Genomic DNA, 19,178 nt, shown 5'->3' on the forward strand with positions numbered 1-19,178 from the left:
TAGCTCTTCTCCATACCCCTACTCCAATTTAATTAAATTTGTTATTCTTCTTTTATGGTTCTGATCCCCTGGACCCTCTGTCATACTTCTTGGGCTTTTTAACTTGTGGGTCTTTTTTGGACTTATTCCTTGTTCCTCACCTCTCTTTCCTGCCTGTTTCTCTTTTGTTTCTACAGTTACTCTTCAGTTAACATTCTCTTTTTTACCTGTGTGCTATCTCTGGTTTCTATCTTGTCTCGCTACCTTTTTTCTTCCCCCTTTCTATTATTTATGTTTTTTCATTTCTACTCGTAAATTATTTTTTATGCACATATTTATTTGCATTCTTTTCACTGTTGATGAGGTTGATGTTATAAATCAGAATCTTTCGTCTTTCTCATGAATAAACTCCAGATTATTTCCTAGAATGACAGAGGACCCGTGACAAAAAACAGGGTTCCTGCTCACCTTTCTAAACCTTCATGTCATGTTGCACTGTTTAGGGATTTGTAAAGGTTTAGGTTTAGGGATTTGTAAAGTGCATGGCTACCCTTGGGCATTGCAGTGCTATTTATGATGCAAGATTGCAGAGTTTCAGCAGATATTTACGGGGGTAGCCATGTTTTTAGTCCCTTTCTTAAATTCGTTTTGTTCTGGATCATTCAAAGCTCTGGGTACCTGCAGTTCCATAGCTTGGGGACCAGATATTTTAATGACCTTCCACCCCATCTGGATCTCATGATTCTTGGGCTGTTCATCAATAACTTTTATCCTGACCTGAGGTGCTGACATGGTGAGTACAGAGAGCTCAGGTCTTGTACCAGTGCAAGACCTTTCCCATGCATAGCTCTGTGGGCCAGACAGAGGGACTTAAATTTGATCCTAGCAGTGACCGGGAGCCAATGTAGCTCTTTGAGGGAGGGTATCTTCAGGAGCAGTCAAACTTCCGCATTCTGTACTGTTTGCAGTCTGTCTGTAACGAATTTGGGGGAACCCAGATATAATGAGTTCCCGTAGTCAAGCCTTGACACCACTAAGGCTTGAACTACTGTCTTCCTTGATTTTTCGGGGAGCAAGCTCAATATTTTTCTAATCATTCAGAGCATCCCAAAGCAGGTGTTCACAAGTATTTTTGCTTGGATCTCCATTGTTAGGTTCTGGTCCAGCCACATTCTTAAGTTTTTTATGGAAGTTTTGGGAGGGGGTGGGGGACACGATTTTGATGGCCAGAGGATTTCTGAGCGTGGGCTAAAGTTACTGCCCAGGATCAGGAGCTTGGTTTTATCCCCATTAAGCTTAAGGCTACAGTTGGCCATCCAAGATCCAATTTTTTCCAGGCAAGGAGCAAGTTGCCTGTGGTCCGAGTTTATGGATTCTGAGATTGAGACCACTAGTTGAGTGTCATCAGCGTATGACACGATGGAAGGGCCGAACTTCTGCACTAAATTGGCAAGAGGGTTCAGGTTTATATTAACGAGGGTTGGGAACAGGAATGAACCCTGAGGGACCCCCCATAGGACTTGAACGGCGTCTGAGAAGATTCCGGCCTCCATGCATTGGAAGGATCAATCATTCACGAAGGATGCTAGCCATTTATTGTCTGTGCCTTTGATTCCAATATCCTTGAGTCTATTTACCAGTACCTTGTGGCCAAGGGTGTCAAAGGCTGCACTGAGATCCAGGAGCACAAGAGCAGCGGATCTTCCTTGATCTAGGATGATTTTAGTTTCTCAGTGACAACAATCAGGGCCGATTCAGTGCTGTGATTCAGTTGAAATCCCTTCTGTGTTTGGTGTATGATTACGTTGTCTTCCAGGAATTGTGAGACAATTTTGTTAACATGTTTCTCTGCGATCTTGCCCAGTTTGCTTAGCAGTGAGATCGGACGGTAGTTTGCCATTGAGGCAGGGTCAAGTTGGGGTTTTTTCAGTAGGGGTTTCACAATCGCATGTTTCCACTTTTTGGGTACTGTGCCACTATTGAGGGATAGGGATATGAGGTGGGAGATTTGAGTTAGAACACATTTCCCCCCTGTACAAGAATGTGAGGGGGGCAGAGCCTAAGGGTGACCCTGTCTTTATGTTTAGTAACAGGGAGCCAACCAGTTCCTCACTCAGTGAAGTGATGAAACCCACCAATTCAAGAAAGATATCCACCTGTTTAGCAAAAGGATGTTGTGGATCTGTTTATTGCTCTCCCTCTGTTCATTACAAAAATGGTGTTATCCAAATATTTCAGAAAATGTTATCTGTTAATGTTCTAAAAAAAGATATTGATGCAGAAGGTCATTTTCTTCATTTAAATGTGACTCCTAATGCATGTCTTCATTTTTTCATGAACATTTATGGACCTAATGGTATAGATCCACATTTCTGGGATTGCCTTGCAATCAAACTATTATCAGTTAAGAATGTTAATCTTATTTTAGGTGGTGACTGCAACCATCTTCGTCCTAAAGTATGTCCCTAATAATATGTAGAAGGCCTTCCATAGATCCATTTGAGATGGAGGACTGGTCGTTGCCTGGCGCATTTATAACCCCAACCTCCCAGAATACTTGTTTTCATATACCCATCACTCCACCTCTAGAAATAACGACATCTTTTTCTTGATAAAGACTTACAGAGTATGTCATTCAAGCAGAGTTGGGCCCTATCCTGATCTCAGATCATGTCCCAATGTTAATAGATCTTGAACCCTCCTACTCCATCACAAGTGCGAGTAGATGTGATTTAGCAACTGGTTGTTACAGGATAGGCACTTTGTCATAGATGTTGAATATTATATTACTGAATTTTACCACATTAATACTTCTCTGGGTGTCAGATTCCACCACCTTTGGGATTCTTTTAAAGCTTCAGCTCAAGGATGTATCTTTATTTTTCTTTTAAAACATACTTTATTGATTTTTATGCTTAGCAATCTGGCGTGGCAGCGAATCATACATTATAGGGTTCATATAGGTGTACCATACTGTAATCACAGGTCATTCATTACTACTTATACAGGAAACAGAAAGTGTATTCACAGTAGGAGCTGTGGTAGCAGGATTTTAAATCGCATTACCAGTATTTGTATCAAAGGTATATTTATAAGCTATATGCAAGAATATCATTTCCCCCCACCTCCCTGGAACTATCATTCTAACATAGCCACCCCCTCCCCTTCTCTGACTCATCCCTATCCTCTCAAAAGCCAATAAATCATGTTGTTTAATTTCTGTTCACATATATATTCCTAAATGCATGGCTTGAAGCTGTGCATGTATCTGATTTGTTAGTAAATACAAGGAGATGATGGACGGAGCGCTGAAACTTTTCTGTCACTCACCCCCAGTAACAGATCTGGGTTGAATCCATCATCGTTCTTTAGCTCACTTTGCCATCTCAGTTCAGACCCAGCTATATGCAAATCATTCTTGATCCTGCTCCCCATGGGAACAGTCCAGCCCGAAATGCCAAGACAGGTCCTCCCTGAACTGGAAACAAGCATCCTGGGACCAGTATATGGGTAACACCCTTTATCAGCCAGGCTAGCTTGAATCCTGTGGCAAAGTGAGCAAGGGACCCCCGTCTGGGCAGTTCTTGTCTACTTAGGGCGAACAAAGCAAACACAAGGAGATGATGGACGGAGCGCTGATACTTTTCTGACACACACACCCCAGTCACAGATCTGGGTTGAATCCGTCATTGTTCTTTAGCTCACTTTGCCACCTCAGTTCAGACAAAGGTATATGTAAATCAGTCTTGACACTGTGCCCCATGGGTGCAGTCCAGCGCGAACTGTCAATCCAGGTTCTCCCTGTACCGAAAACAAGCATCCTGGGACCGGTTTCTGGGTAACACCCTTTATCAGCCAGGCTAGCTTGAATCCAGTGGCAAAGTGAGCAAGGGACCCACGTCTGGGCATAGCCTGCCAACTTAGGGTGAGCAAAGCAAACACAAGGGTATGATGGACAGAGCGCTGAAACTTTTCTAACACTCACCCCAAGTCACAGGTCTGGGTTGAATCCATCATTGTTCTTTAACTCACTTCACCACCTTAGTTCAGACCCAGCTGTATGCAGTTCAGTCTTGACTCAGCGCCCCATGGGAACAGTCTAGTCGGAGCTGCTATGTCAGGTCCTCCCTGAACCGGAAACAAGCATCCTGGGACCGGTTTCTGGGTAACAACTTTCATCAGCCAGGCTATCTTGAATCCAGTGGCAAAGTGAGCAAGGGACCCACGTCTGGGCATACCCTGCCAGCTTAGGGTGAACAAAGCAAACACAAGGAGATGATGGACGGAGCGCTGAAGTTTTCTGACACTCACCCCTAGTCACAGATCTGGGTTGAATCCATCATCGTTCTTTAACTCACTTCGCAACCTCAGGTCAGATCCAGCTATATGCAAATCAATCATGACCCTGCCCACCATGTTAGTATCTGGGAGGGTCTGTGTTGATTTCTACATTTTGAATTGATAGGTGTGTATCTATACTATACCATCTCAATGTGATGAAGGTTCAGAGGATGTAAAATGGTTGAGCATCGCTCCACTCCAAAGAAATTGGGGTCTTCCGTAAGCCCCTGATTTCTTCCCTCCCTTTTACCATACTTTTAGCTCTTCCCCATCTGAACACTTCTCCATGCCAGGTTATCATTGCAGGGGGCAGCGCAGATTTCCACCACATCATGATTGAACATTTTGCTAGTATCCGAGTTAAATCAGCAAATCAGGAATGTACTGTTTGCTTCTTGCACTCACTGCACAGCCATAGTATGCAGTATTCTCCTGTCTCTCCCCCCACTATATTTGTATCTGTCCCTAGGACCTTTATAACATTTGCCCAGAAGGGGACCAGTCATGGGCAGGCCCATAACATATGTAGCAGATCGTCAGTCTGAGCAAAACTTCAGGGGTATTGGTCTCCCACCTCTGGGTACATCTTATTTAAACTGTGCTGCATAAGATAGGCCCTATGTAATACTATGTATTGAATATGTTTAAATTTGGCATTACCGGATACCTTTTTGAGGTGTTCCAATATGGACTACCATTCCTTGTCTGTTATTTCTCTTCCTATATCAATGTTCCACTTTTCTCTAAGCACTTTCAGTGAAACCACCATGTGGAAATGAATACCCCTGTACAGCCAACTGTTTAGATGTCTTCCATTGCCCATGAGGTATAATGTATGTACTACGTCATGCGTGGGGGGCTCTCTACTATCTGGTGCCTAATTCCACTTGATGTAACTGATGCTTGCATGTAGAATATAAAGGGAACGCGGGACCCCTTGTTCTCTGGCAAAGTTCCCGTCATCTAGTAGAACACTGTCAGCAAACAGCATCCCAATGGTATTCACTCCCTCTCATGACCATCTGGAAATGCTACTAGCTGTGATCCCTCCTGTTGGTGTTGGGGTCCCTATCAATGGAAAATTAGGGGTGTAGGCGTGCAACCTATTAGTGTTTTGTATTGCTTTTTTCCAGTACATAAGGGCTTGTTTGTAGCAAATTGGGAGCCGCTGTTCTCAGGACACCCCCGCGCCGCACGGCCACCAGCTGTTGTGTGTGCAACTCGCCGCGCTGCTGCCCGCAGCCTCGTTGAGCCTGCCTCACCGATCCCGCCCCCGCCGTATTTGCGTGTACTGTCGATTATATATTGTTTGCTTTTTGTTTTCCCTGCATCTTGTTAACCTTTTTTGTCTCCCATTTGCTGTTCTTGATTTTTTGTCATTGCCTGTGCTGTTGTACTATCTCTCTGCCCCCTGTGCCTGCCCGCTCCGCTCCCCGCTTCCCGCCGCCGTGCTAGCGGCCACACCCCCTTCTCTTTCTGTGCCCTCCCCGCTCCCGCCTCCCAGCTGCTCCTCCCTCCCTCCTACTTCGCCATAAATGGCGACCGCGCAGCGGTCACGCCGATTGTGCGCCAAAGGTGTGCCAAAGGTAAGCCCGTCTGTGCCCGTCCGCGCCTGGACCGCGTCCAGCGCCAGGACCCCTGGCCCCCACCGACGCAAGAGGACCCGACAGACCTACGACGCTGCCGCCCTCAACGCACTCAACGCTGGCCGGAACTCCGCCTGCTGCCGGGCCGCCCTGAAACGCTTCCACGGACCCTTCACCTGCACAACCTGCAAGTTCACCTGCCTCCGAACATGCACCGCGCCCGCCAAGCCAAACACCAGTAGCGACCTCAAGTGCATCCTGCTCAACACCCGCTCCGTCCACAGACACGCCGTCGAACTCTGGAACTTCCTCGACACAACATCACCAGACGTCGCGTTCTTCACTGAAACATGGATGAACGCCTCCTCAGCCCCTGACATCGCCATCGCCATCCCGGATGGATACAAGATCATCAGGAGGGACCGCGTCAACCAGACTGGGGAGGCATCGCCATCGTCCACAAGAACACCATCCGCATCACGACTGACGCCGACGACACCTACACCGCCGCCGAACACCACCACTTCCAGATTCACACCGACCCAAAGACGACCCTCAGAGGCACCCTCATCTACAGACCCCCGGGACCACGCACACAATTCAGCGAAGACATCACAGACTTCATCAGCCCACACGCCCTCCCCTCCGCCGACTACATCCTCCTAGGGGACCTCAACTTCCACCTGGAGAACAACAAGGACCGCAACACCGTCACCCTGCTGGACAACCTCGCCAACCTCGGACTCAACAACTGGTCAACACCCCCACCCACTACGCCGGTCACACGCTTGACCCCGTCTTCTCATCCAGCAAGCACATCGCCTTCAGCGACTTCACTGGACCGACCACAGCTGCGTCCACTTCAGCTTCAGAAAAACCACTACCCACCACCACCCGCAACAGGTTCCTCACAGAAGCTGGAGCAAGATCACCGCCGACCAGCTCACCACCTCCCTCAGCCAGAACCCACCTGCCAGCACACCGGACCCCAACGAAGTAGCCCGCAACTTCACGCAGTGGCTGACCGCCTGCGTCGACGACCTCGCACCACTAAAGAACCCTCCCAGCAAACCCAGAAGCAAGAAGGCCCCCTGGTTCACCGACAAACTCAAGGACTCCAAGAAGACCTGCCGCACCCTCGAGAAAGCCTGGCTCCTCGACCGGACCACTGACAACATGACCGCCCTCAAACACGCGACCCGCAAGCACCACCAGCTCATCCGCACCACCAAGAAGAAATCACTGAAGGATAGACTGGACAACAACACCCACAACAGCAAGGAACTCTTCAGTATCCTCAAGGAGTTCTCCAACCCCAGCACCGGCAACAACAACATCACCCCTTCACAAGATCTCTGCGACTCCCTCGCCTCGTTCTTCCACAGCAAGATTGCCGACATCCACAACAGCTTCGGCGAGCCATCCTCGCACCCAACCGTCGAACCAACGCACCCCACCGCCACCCTCCGCACCTGGACCGCAGTGACCACCGAAGACACAGCCCGCACGATGAACACCATCCACTCCGGATCTCCGACTGCCCCCTTCCCCCACCACGTCTTCAACAAGGCCGACTCCACCATCGCAACCCAACTCCGAGATGTCATCAACACCTCCTTCGACACCGCCACCTTCCCGGAGAGCTGGAAGCATGCCGAGCTCAGCGCCCTACTGAAGAAACCAACAGCGGACCCCACCGACCTCAAAAACCTCTCTCCCCATCTCGCTCCTCCCTTTTCCTGCCAAAGTCATCGAGAAGATCGCCAACAGACAGCTTGCGGCCTTCCTTGAGACAAATGGATCCCTTGACCCCTTGCAGTCTGGTTTCAGAGCCAACCACAGCACCGAGACCGCCCTCATCGCAGCCACCGACGATATCCGAGTCCTTCTCGACAACGGGGAAACAGCGGCACTCATCCTCCTGGACCTCTCCGCTGTGTTCGACACTGTCTGCCACAGCACTCTAGTCCAACGCCTCAGCAACACGGGCATCCAAGAGAAGGCATTGAAGTGGATCATCTCGTTCCTCGCTGGAAGAACACAGAGAGTCCGCCTCCCCCTGTTCCTTTCGAGGCCACCGAAGTCATTTGCGGCGACCCGCAAGGATCATCACTCAGCCCCACCCTCTTCAACGTCTACATGAGACTTCTTGCAGCCATCGCACGCCAATACAACCTCAACATCATCTCCTACGCCGACGACACCCAGCTGATCCTCTCCCAACACCGCCAGAACCAGCCTCCACGAAGGAATGAAAGACGTCGCCGAGTGGATGAAGAACAGCCGCTTGAAACTGAACTCAGACAAGACGGAAGTCCTCATCCTTGGACCATCACCCTCCGCCTGGGACGACTCCTGGTGGCCCCCAGCCTTGGGCACCGCCCCCAAGCCAACAGACCACGAACGCAACCTGGGCTTCATCCTGGACTCCTCCCTCTCGATGACCAGACAAGTCAACGCCGTCTCCTCTTCATGCTTTCACACCCTCCGCATGCTCCGCAAGATCTTCCGATGGATCCCGATCGAAACCAGGAAGAAGGTCCCCCAGGCCCTCGTCACCAGCCGGCTGGACTATGGAAACACCCTCTACGCCGAACCACAGCCAAGCTACAGAAAAGACTACAACGAATCCAGAACGCCTCTGCCCGACTCATCCTGGACATCCCTCGACGCAGCCACATCTCCGGAAACCTGAGGAACCTGCACTGGCTCCCCGTCAACAAGAGGATCATGTTCAGGCTCCTCACCCATGCACACAAGTCTCTCCACAACCTGGGCCCCAAGTACCTCAACGACCGCCTGACCTTCCACACGCCCACCCGCCAGCTACGGTCCACCAGCCTCGCCCTCGCCGCCGTACCACGCATCCGAAGAGCCACCGCCGGAGGCAGATCCTTCTCATACCTGGTGGCCAAGACATGGAACTCCCTCCCCATCCACCTTCGGCTGACCCAGGACCACCTCGCCTTCAGAAGACAACTCAAGACCTGGCTGTTCGAGCAGTAGCGGCCACCTTCCCCCAAGCACCTTGAGACCCTTCCAGGTGAGTAGCATGCTATACAAGTGTTATGATTGATTGATTGATTGATTGATTGATTGATATTGGGGTCCGCCCTCTAGCCAGGAACAGAGTATGAAGGATTCCCTGATCCAATTATTGCTGCGTCATCTCTATCTCATGGAGGTTATGATCTGCAGTCCAGTATGATAGCCACTGCAGTTGACTCGCATAACAGTATGCCCTGAAGTCAGGGACACCAGTGGCCTCCGGTCAGTGCCCAGCTGGAGTTTAAAGAGCCCCACACTGCTGCAGCCCTTAACCCATACTAATTCTAATGGGAGTGTGGTCAAGGTCTTGAAGATGTTTGTCGGGACCACTATTGGTAGATGTGTGAATTAATATAGCAGTCTCGGGAGCGTACCCATTTTTGAAATCGAGATCTTCCCGGCCACAGAGAGTGGTAGTGTGGTCTTGAACGCGATTTGATTTTTAAGTGCCTTGACTTCACATAAAAGATTACCGTCCACCAGTTCCTGTGCTCCTCTATATATTTGTATACCAAGTTTTTTTAACAGTGGTGGGCACAATCAGGAATACCCAAGGACAAAAGTGGACCAGTTCCACCCATGCTGTGTCGTAAATAAAAGGCGCACGATTTGGACTCGTTAATGGAGAGGCCTGAGAGACTTTGAAATTGGATAAATATACTTGGGATGGGTACAAGATCACCCTGGAGGTCGTTTAGATAAAGAATGATATAATCTGCGCATGATGAGAGTATGTGAGTGACATTTCTGATCTTAATACCATTGCCTACTACAGTGGTATGGAGTGCTAATACAAACAAAGGTGTAGAAAGTGGGCAACCCTGACACGTGCATTGGGCTACCGGGTAGGATAGCGAAATATGGGCTCCTCTGCAAGCAATGTGGTATGTGCCGTGCAATATAAGTAAGATTCCTGCATGGTTTTCGGAGGGATGTGACAAGTGTCTGCCACCTAGTGGGAGGGATGAATCCTGTTTCCAATGCAGCCTGGTACAGGTGCTCTAATTTGGGGATCAGTGCTGAACGGAATGCCTCATAAAACTCCAGCGGGAGGCCATCCAGTCGTGGGGTTTTGTTTTTGAGAGCTCTTGAATCGCTTCTTTAATTTCAGTTTTTGAAATTGGTTCTGCTAACTCTTCTTGGTATGCTTCTAATAATTGGGGAATTCGAAATCACTCAGGAATTCCTCTAATGTGTCCTCCTCTACATCCCTAGATGATTGACATTACGGGGCATATTACCAAGCAATAGCGATAATTATCGCTATTGCTTGGTTAGAGACAAAAATTTACCGCAGCGCTGCGGCGATTTTTACCGCAAATAAACCTTGGTATTACCAAGGTTTATCGCAAATGCGGTAAAAATCGCCTCAAAGCATGAATATCGCTGAAAAGTCAGCGATATTCATGCATTGGCGAGCTAATGCTCTTAGCCATGTTATCCACCTCCCATTGGATAACATGGCTAAGAACTGCTCAGGGCAGGTGTTAGCTGTTGGAGATATTCCCGCTTAGCGCGAATATCTCCAAAAGTTGATATTAGGAGATAGCGATGTTAGCGACTGTTTTCAGTCGCTAACATCTTGGCACGCCCACTTTGCATCTCATTAGTGATAAATATCACTGACATGCAAAGTGGGGCCCAAGATGGTCGCTATCTCCTACTAGCTGTTGCTAACTGGTGTTAGCGGCAGCTAGGTAATAGGGAGATAATTTTATCTCCGCTTTCCTGGCTTTTAAAGCCAAAAAAGCGGAGATAAACCCCCTTGATAATATGCCCCCACATTTTATAGTACTTTGTAAATGCTTGTTTATGTCCGATTGAATATTCGCTGTTGTTCCCTTAATCGTAGTAATCTCCTGAATAGTGATGGAGGATGGAGCATTCTTCAAAATCCTGGCCAGAAGGCTGCCAGACTTATCAGACTTCAGCATGTTGTTTTTGTGTGTATGTGTGATAATCTATGACCCGTAACCTTTCTAGGAGTTGATACAAGCCTCTTGTAGGGCAGCCTCCTTTGAGGTGTCAGAGATTGCTGCCTGCTCTAGTCTGCCCAGTTTGTCTATTTCTCGTAATTCTTTATTAATCATATGTCTGGCACCCGCTAATATGCTGATAGCTACCCTTCTAATGACTGTCTTAAATGCCTCCCATTCTGTTAGGCGTGAGAGGCTGTGGTATCTGCATTTTCAGAGAAATAATTAGAGATAGCTGTGGCTAAGGAGTTGCGGAACACAGAGTCTTCTATTGTTTGCGGCTGCAGTCTCCCTTTTGGAATTGGAGTAGGAATTTTCCCCCAGGGGAACATTACCTCTAGGGGGTTGTGGTCTGATAGTGTTTTTCCGGGATATGTGGTATGGACAATTTGTGCAAGTAGAGGTAAGGAGAAAAATATCCTATCTATTCGTGAATGTAGCATATGTGGGGGAGAATAAAACAAGTATTCACAGCGGTTCGGGTTTTTGATGCGCCAAGCATCAGTTAGTACCCAGCCCATCGCCCAGCCATGTAGGGAGGCCGCTTGTTTCTTGGCACCCACCCTGTAATAGTGGGTGAGAGCGATCAAGTTCTATATCCAGTACTGCATTATAATACCCTCCCAGAAGCCAGGGGTATTCCACCTAGTCAGTTAGCATCTTGTTAAGGGCACCTAAGTATTTAACCTGCCCTGACTTTGGGGCGCACATGTGGCCAATCACTATGTGTGTGCTATGTAGTGTGCCATAGATCAAAACGTATCTGCCGTTCGCATCTATTCTTTGGTCTAAAGCAACAAAGGGAGTACCGTTTCTAATCCATATAGCGGCCCCCCTCACAAATGCGGAATATGTTGTGTGGAATATCTGTCCCCTCCATTTTTTGCGCATCTTAGCAGCCTCTGAGTTAGTGAGGTGTATCTCCTACATTAAAACAATATGTGATTTCCTCATATTCAGTTGAGCATATATTCTTGATCGCTTATGCACAAATACCATTCCTCTAACATTACAGGCTATTATTGTATTCTTTCCTGACATAGCCATATGTTTGTATATTTTTTGTCTTTCAACCTGTCCATCCTTGGCATCTGAAAAAATGGATGACGTACCTAGGAGTGAGTCAACTACATATTTACCCTTAACATGACCCAACACAAGGTCTCTCTGAGAAACTACGGTGGACCAAAGTACTAAACAAGGTTGATTATAGTACAACATGTACTTTGTTGCATTCTCAATGGCTGTGGTCGGCACCATGGTCTGCAGTGTTTCTATAGTTGTAGTTCTCATAGCTGTGGTACAGCTGACCTTGCAGAGGCCGTTTGTAATGTTGTGAATAAATTGCAAGACGAAGAGGGCATTTAATTCAGTGTTTCGTCTATCATAGAGTGTTTTTTGTGGACCAGTTTGACCTTGAATCAAGTTATTTATCCCAAATAATCATTTACCAACTGTGGGGTGATGGAGGGAAAATGATACAGACTGTTCTCAGAGTCCGTGTGTAGGATGGTATCTTTGTTTGATTTAGTTGACTCAGCCAGAGAGAGTATATTTTGATCGTCAAGTGCTGCCACCACCAGTAATGCAGATTTTTGGCTTTTTTTTACTTGTCTTCTTGTCTGTACGGAATGTTCTTCTTTGGCTTGATTTTTCTTTACGTGACTTTTTATGACTTTTGTGACTTTTGCTTGGTGGACTCTGTCGGCCCTTGTGATGTACCAGGAGATATTGTAACTTTCACCCATTCTGCTTCCTCTGGGTTTTCAAAAAATAAGATTTCTGCTTGTTATGAATTTTATTTGGGCAGGAAAAAGGAGGGCATATTTGAGATTATGAGCTCTGAGTGTCTTTTTTACTTCCTGGAAGGAGGCTCTTTGGCATTGGGCCGCCAATGTGAAATCTGAGTATAGTTAGATCTGTTGGTTCTCAAAGTGAATAGGGGCATTCTCCCTGGCGGCTCTAAGTACAGTGTTGCAGTCTTTATAGTTAAGTATTCTCACTATTGGGGAGGCGGAGCTAGCCGGCGTCGATGGCGGACGCGTGAGCCTTCGGCTCCTCGCATAGCCCCGGAATAATCCTGTTAAACTATCCTTAACTGTGCCGAAAATGTTATAGCGGGCTCTCGAACACCTGCTGGCACCCCCGGCTGCCTTTGGAGAACTTTTGGACCGGCTGTGTGTGATTCTTCCCGATCATTTGAGGGTCCTGCTCCCGGCGAAGCGGCAGTGGTGGACTAGGCCGGCAGCTGCGCATTATCCTGGAGAGGTGGCTGGGCGACGTCATCGGACGTGCGGCCTCGACGTTGAGAGTGATCGGGCTGGGTGCGGACCGGACCGAAAATTGGATTTATCACTGCTTGAGGAGTTCTCCCCCTCCTCTTCGGCGACTGCTCATAAGTGAAGGGCCCGGAGGCTCCGCGACAGGGGGTAGCACACAACTCTGAACTTCTGCGCCACGAGGCGGAGCGCCCATTAACTTGGTGCCATAGCCGATCTGGTTCCCCGCTGCGACGAACCGCTATCCCGCCGCCCCCTGGAGAGAGGTAGACAGGGGCAGGAACTGTGGTCCTGACTGCCTTCTAAGCCGTGAGGGTGAGAGACTTGCTGCTGCGCAGGGAAGGGCTTCATCCCCCATTGCAGACGCCATCTTGGTCGCGTCGGAAACCCGGTGACTGGCGGCAGTACTTCGCTTGCTTACGAAGATCCCAGGGTTGCATACGTGGCCTGCTGCCGTAGCGGGGCTCCCCCGCTCTACACCTCAACACATAAGGGACTGCGATGGGGAAGAACGACGCGGCCCAGGGGAAACTCTCCTTCGAACGGCGCCGTCCAAAAGGGTCGGAAGCGGCGGCGCCGGAGACATCGCCAAAGGGAGCCACAGCGACCACCCCGGCACCCACGGAACTCAGAGACATGTTAGCTGCAATGGAGAAAGGCATCCAAGATAGCATTGCATCCGTGGGCACCAAGATAGACGCTCTGTCCTACCGCATGGATCGCATGGCGGAGCGTGTGGATAAACATGCGGAGCGCCTCGACATGGCGGAGCGCCGTCTCACTGAAGCGGAGGAGGCTCAAACAGAGTGGGACAAGGAAAGAAAGCAGTTCGATAGGCTTCTTCATGTTATCCGGGACAAGACCGAGGACTTGGAGGCGCGCTCCCGCAGATCCAACCTCCGCATCACAGGCGTAGCGGAAACTACGCAAACGGGGAAGATGGAGCTGTATGTGGAGAAACTGCTGAAGCTTCTATTGGGTGAGGAGGTTTTCTCCCCCATGTTCATTGTGGAACGCGCGCACCGCACGTTGGGCCCACAACCTCAGCCTGGCGCGCCTCCTCGCCCCATTATCGCGAAGTTACTTAACTACCGCGACAGAGACACGGCCCTACGAATTGCGAGGGAGAAGGGCAAACTACAACATGAAGGGATGGATATCTCCTTATACACAGACTTCACAGCCAGGGTGCAGGAAGAGAGGCGACAGTTTGCACCATACAAGAAACAACTCAGAACTTTGGGCCTGGACTATGCGATGTTGTATCCCGCCAAGCTCCGCATAAACACCGGTGGGAGGTCGTATTACTTCACGGACCCTAAGGAACTTCACAAGTCCCTGAAAACTTGGACACGGGAGCGGAAGGAGGCCCGGCGAGGCCAGGACGACGAAGCCGGCTCGGCATCGACCCTGGAAGAACAGGACTAGAGGTCACCGTAGAGAGGTTTGGTACACTTCCATGGTGGCGGTCACCGGACCCTGGCACCACAAGGACTCCATGTTTGCTGAGGCCCGAGAGGTCAACATTAGCTACATAGGGGTTGCTCTGTTAGGGTTTGGAGATGATGATCGGACATAGGTACCACGCACTGCTGGTAAGGTAGCGGAAGCTACGGGGGAAGGTTTCATGGACAAATACTGCAGAACTGGGGGGACCAGTACGGGTGGGGGAGGGCGATTATACTTGCTATTAGAGGGGCACTGTTACATAAGAGGGGCCGGTCTGAGGCGCTGATCACACATTCCTTCGGAACACTTGGTGGTGAACTATTTTGGCGCGCTCTGCCCTGGTGCCTTTGGTTGAGAAACTCTCTGAGGGGTTAGTGTTGGACTGTTGAGCACTACACTTGTGGAGGGTTGATGGGGGGGGGTTTGGGTCCTGTCTGACCAGGTTGGGGGAGGTCGGCTGTGGGTGGGTTGGTGTTCGAGGGGTGGGAGCTGAGATTTGGTTTGTTGGGGTGAGATGTTGCCGGGGGTTGTTTATGGGGTTTAACTGTACGGAGTGTGTACTGCGGTGTGGTGCTGTCCCTGCTCGGAGACGCTGGCTGGCGTTTTTGGAATTGCGTGCACTGCTGTGTCCTTATTCGCCTATCCTTGATACATATGCATGAGTGAATCCTTGTAATGTCTAATGCTGCACCGAATTTGCCTACACATGCCCCGGATACGCTGAAACTTCTGACTTGGAATGTGAGGGGTCTGAACGACTTCCGTAAATTGAGGAAGGTCCTTAGCTATGTCGGCAGACATCACGTTGACCTAGCCCTATTACAGGAAACGCACTTACCACACTCCAGTAGGATGCTACAGGCTAGGGGATTAGCTGGGAACATAGTCGCCGCAGGCTTCACGACACACGCCCATGGGGTGTTGATTTGGGCCAATCCCTCCTCACAGCTGAAGCTCATCCCAGTGCACTCGGACCCGGAGGGCAGGTACGTCCTGGCTAGATGTGTGGGTAAGGGCCTGGATCTATTGGTAGTGAATGTTTATGGCCCCAATTATGACCACCCTGAATTTTACGCGACTTTGTCAGCTCTCGCCAGGTCACACACACAGCCTTGGACGTTATGGGGCGGGGACTTTAACTTTGTATTTGACCCAACTATGGACCGTTCCGCGGGCGTTGCTCGGCGCCCGGTGGCTTCGGCCTCGTATATGAGGGCCGAAATGACTAAGGCAGACCTGGTGGATGTTTGGAGGGAAAGGCACCCCACGAAGGGCGGTTTTACACATTACTCGACCTTCCATGATGTCCACACTAGGATAGATTACTGGTTGGCCTCCCCCCAGGTACTTGGCAGTATTAGCGCATGCGAGGTCCTTCCACGCACACTTTCGGACCACTCCCCTATCCTTCTACACCTCTTAACAGCCAGGAGGGGGATCCCGGCCTTCACCTGGAGGTTCCCCCCCTTCGCGTTGCTAGATGAAGCCTTCAGGGGGGAGATCGCGCAGGATATAGACCAATTCTTTGTGACAAACATAGGTTCGGTAGACGACTTCTTTACGGTCTGGGAAGCTTTTAAGGTGTACATCAGGGGGGTGGCTATGTCAAAGCATTCGAGTGTGTTACGCTCCATTAGATGGGACCTCACCACTTTGGAGAATAGGATAGCGGGGTTGGAGGCTAGATGACTGCAATCCGGCGGCGATTCTGAGGGGCCGGAGATCACCCAACTCCTGTCTGAGTTTCAGGCCCTGGCAGACAGGGAGATCCTATATATGGGTAAATATGCCACCGCCAGAGTGTATGGGGAAGGGGAAAGGCCTGGTGCGCTACTGGCACGCAAGGTCCGGAGCTCTAGACACCCACTAGTTGTTGAGGAGCTGAGGACTCCGGAGGGAGACACAGTCACAGACGAGGAGCAGATCCTAGAGACCTTCAGGAGATATTACGTGGGGTTGTACCAATCTAAGACGCAGGGAGTGGAGGAGGAAATGGAGGATTATTTAGATCACATTGCTATGCCGTTTCTCAAGAACTCGGATAGGGAATTCTTAATGGGCCCCTTCCACCAGGACGAAATACTGGAAGCACTAGCGAGTATGAGATCGGGCAGTGCCCCGGGCTCGGATGGCCTCACCGTGAGTTTTTATAAAGCCTTTAAGGACCTACTGCTGCCGCACTTGGTTACCCTCTTTGATGCAGTTTGTGAGAATGGTGAAATGCCGCCCACTATGCGTGAGGCACTGCTCATCACTATCCTTAAACCGGGGAAACCGCCTGACCTTTGCGGCTCGTACAGACCGCTGAGCTTGCTGAATGTCGATGCTAAGATTTATGCTAAGGTCATAGCCACTCGTCTGGCCTTATTGGTCCCTGGGCTGGTCGCCCCGGAGCAGTCCGGGTTTGTCCCGTGCAGAAATTTGACCTACATTATATGCACGGTACTGGGCACTATGCAGCATGTCAAACAGGAGAACAGCGGGCTGGCAATCTTCCTTGACATGAAAAAGGCATTCGACTCGGTTGAGTGGCCCTTCATGGTACGTGTACTGCGGAAGTTGGGTTTGGGCGAGCCGTTCATGCAGCGGATTGGGGCGCTGTACCACCGTCCCGCAGCCAGGCTACGTTTGGGCGATAGAGTGTCGGAGCCGATCTACATTGGAAGGGGCACGCGACAGGGTTGCCCCCTGTCGCCGCTGCTCTATGCACTGGTGGCGGAACCCCTGGCATGTGCCATTCGGGAATACCACAGCCTGGAGGGCATTAGTTTCCCCACCTATAAAATAGGGATATCAACCTATGCAGATGATACACTGCTGTATGTTAGGGACCCAGAGGCTAACTTGGCCGCGGTTCTTCGTGAGGTGGTCCGTTTCGGCTCGCTTTCGGGCCTGAAGGTGAACTGGGATAAGTCAATTGCTTTTCCGCTCACCCCGGTGACACGGCCGTTCGCTATGGAGTACCCGCTTCAGTGGTCCTCCGACTCTGTTCGTTATCTGGGCATTCGCCTTCATACAGATCCCGAGATTCTAATCCGGGACAATTATGGGGTGGCATTTAGCAAACTGGTCGATGACGTCGATACCTGGATCAGGCTTCCGCTCTCCCTCTCGGGCAGAATCGCTTTAATGAAAATGGTGGTGCTCCCCCGATTCCTGTTCCTCTTCCTGAATTTGCCTGTGGTATTGTCGAAGGTCTTCTTTAAACAGCTTACCAAAGTCATGATAAGACTGGCCTGGGGTGGCAAACAGCCCAGAGTTCGATGGACGACCATGATACTCCCTTGCGAGATGGGAGGACTGGGAGCACCGGACCTAGAATGCTATTACAGGGTGGCGCAGGCATCGCATTTACACTCTTGGATTCATGGTGATGCTCGGACACCGCACCTTATACTGGAGCGGCTGTTTGCGGACCCGCTCCCTCTGCCTGCCACGGTCTGTCTGCCCACGGACAGCACGGTTGGACACATGGACTCGCTTAAGGCGACCAATCATGCCTGGAACCAATTGGTGAGTTCTTGTGGCAGCACATTGCTATACTCTCCACTGATGCCCGTCGAGTGGGCCCTCTGGCTTGACCCGTTGGGTGAAAAAGGAGTGATCAAAGCCCTGCGGACCCTTGGCGTAGAGAGAATGGAGGACCTATTTGTGGATGGCACGCTTAAAACCTGGGACCAACTGACTTCTACGGAGTCAGGCCACACCCTGCTACAGAAATTCCAATATCATAGACTCCGCTCTGCGTTCCGTGAAACACTGGGCCCAGACTTGGAGGAACCGGAGGAGGTCCCGGAACTGACCTATGTTATTAAATCTACCTCGCCGGCGAAGCTCGTTTCGCAGGTTAACAAGTTGGGCGTAGCGCATCAGCGATTGCAACCCTCTAAGGCCAGGGAGGCCTGGCAAGCTGATCTTCAATCCCCCATAGACGATCTTATGTGGCGATACTGCTGCTCTAGCACGCGTAAGATTTCGTTGAATAGCAGGCACCGGTTGGTGCATTTTAAATACCTACAGCGGGTGTACTACACACCTGAGCGTCTGCACCATTATGGCCTTCGCCCCACAGCTGAATGCGAGCGCTGCCGGACAATGGTGGCCGACTTTTTCCATTTGGCATGGTTATGCCCTGGGGTGCAGGCATTCTGGGGGGAGGTCTTTGTCGAACTGGATCAGATTCTGGGGGAGACCCTACCCCGCACACCGGCGCTGGCGCTTATCGGTTATTCTAAGCCACTGGCCCCTTCACTGCGTCGCCTGGTGGACATGGCACTGCTATTGGCGAGGAGAGTGGTAGCGGCTTGCTGGATGCAAGGGCCCCTGCCAACCAAAACAAGATGGGTGCGGGACCTACAGTACTGCTGCACTCAGACAGAACTATATAGCGACCTGTTACCGCCCAGGAGTAGGCCCAAGAATTTCTGGGATCTTTATAAAGAACACCTGCAGAAGGGGGAGGAGGAGGACTCTGACACATCTGAGGCGGTTGAACTCCAGGATAGGGTGGAAGAGTAGGC

Source organism: Lissotriton vulgaris, chromosome 4_1 (genome assembly GCF_964263255.1).
Source record: "Lissotriton vulgaris chromosome 4_1, aLisVul1.2, whole genome shotgun sequence".
NCBI classification, from domain to species: domain Eukaryota; kingdom Metazoa; phylum Chordata; class Amphibia; order Caudata; family Salamandridae; genus Lissotriton; species Lissotriton vulgaris.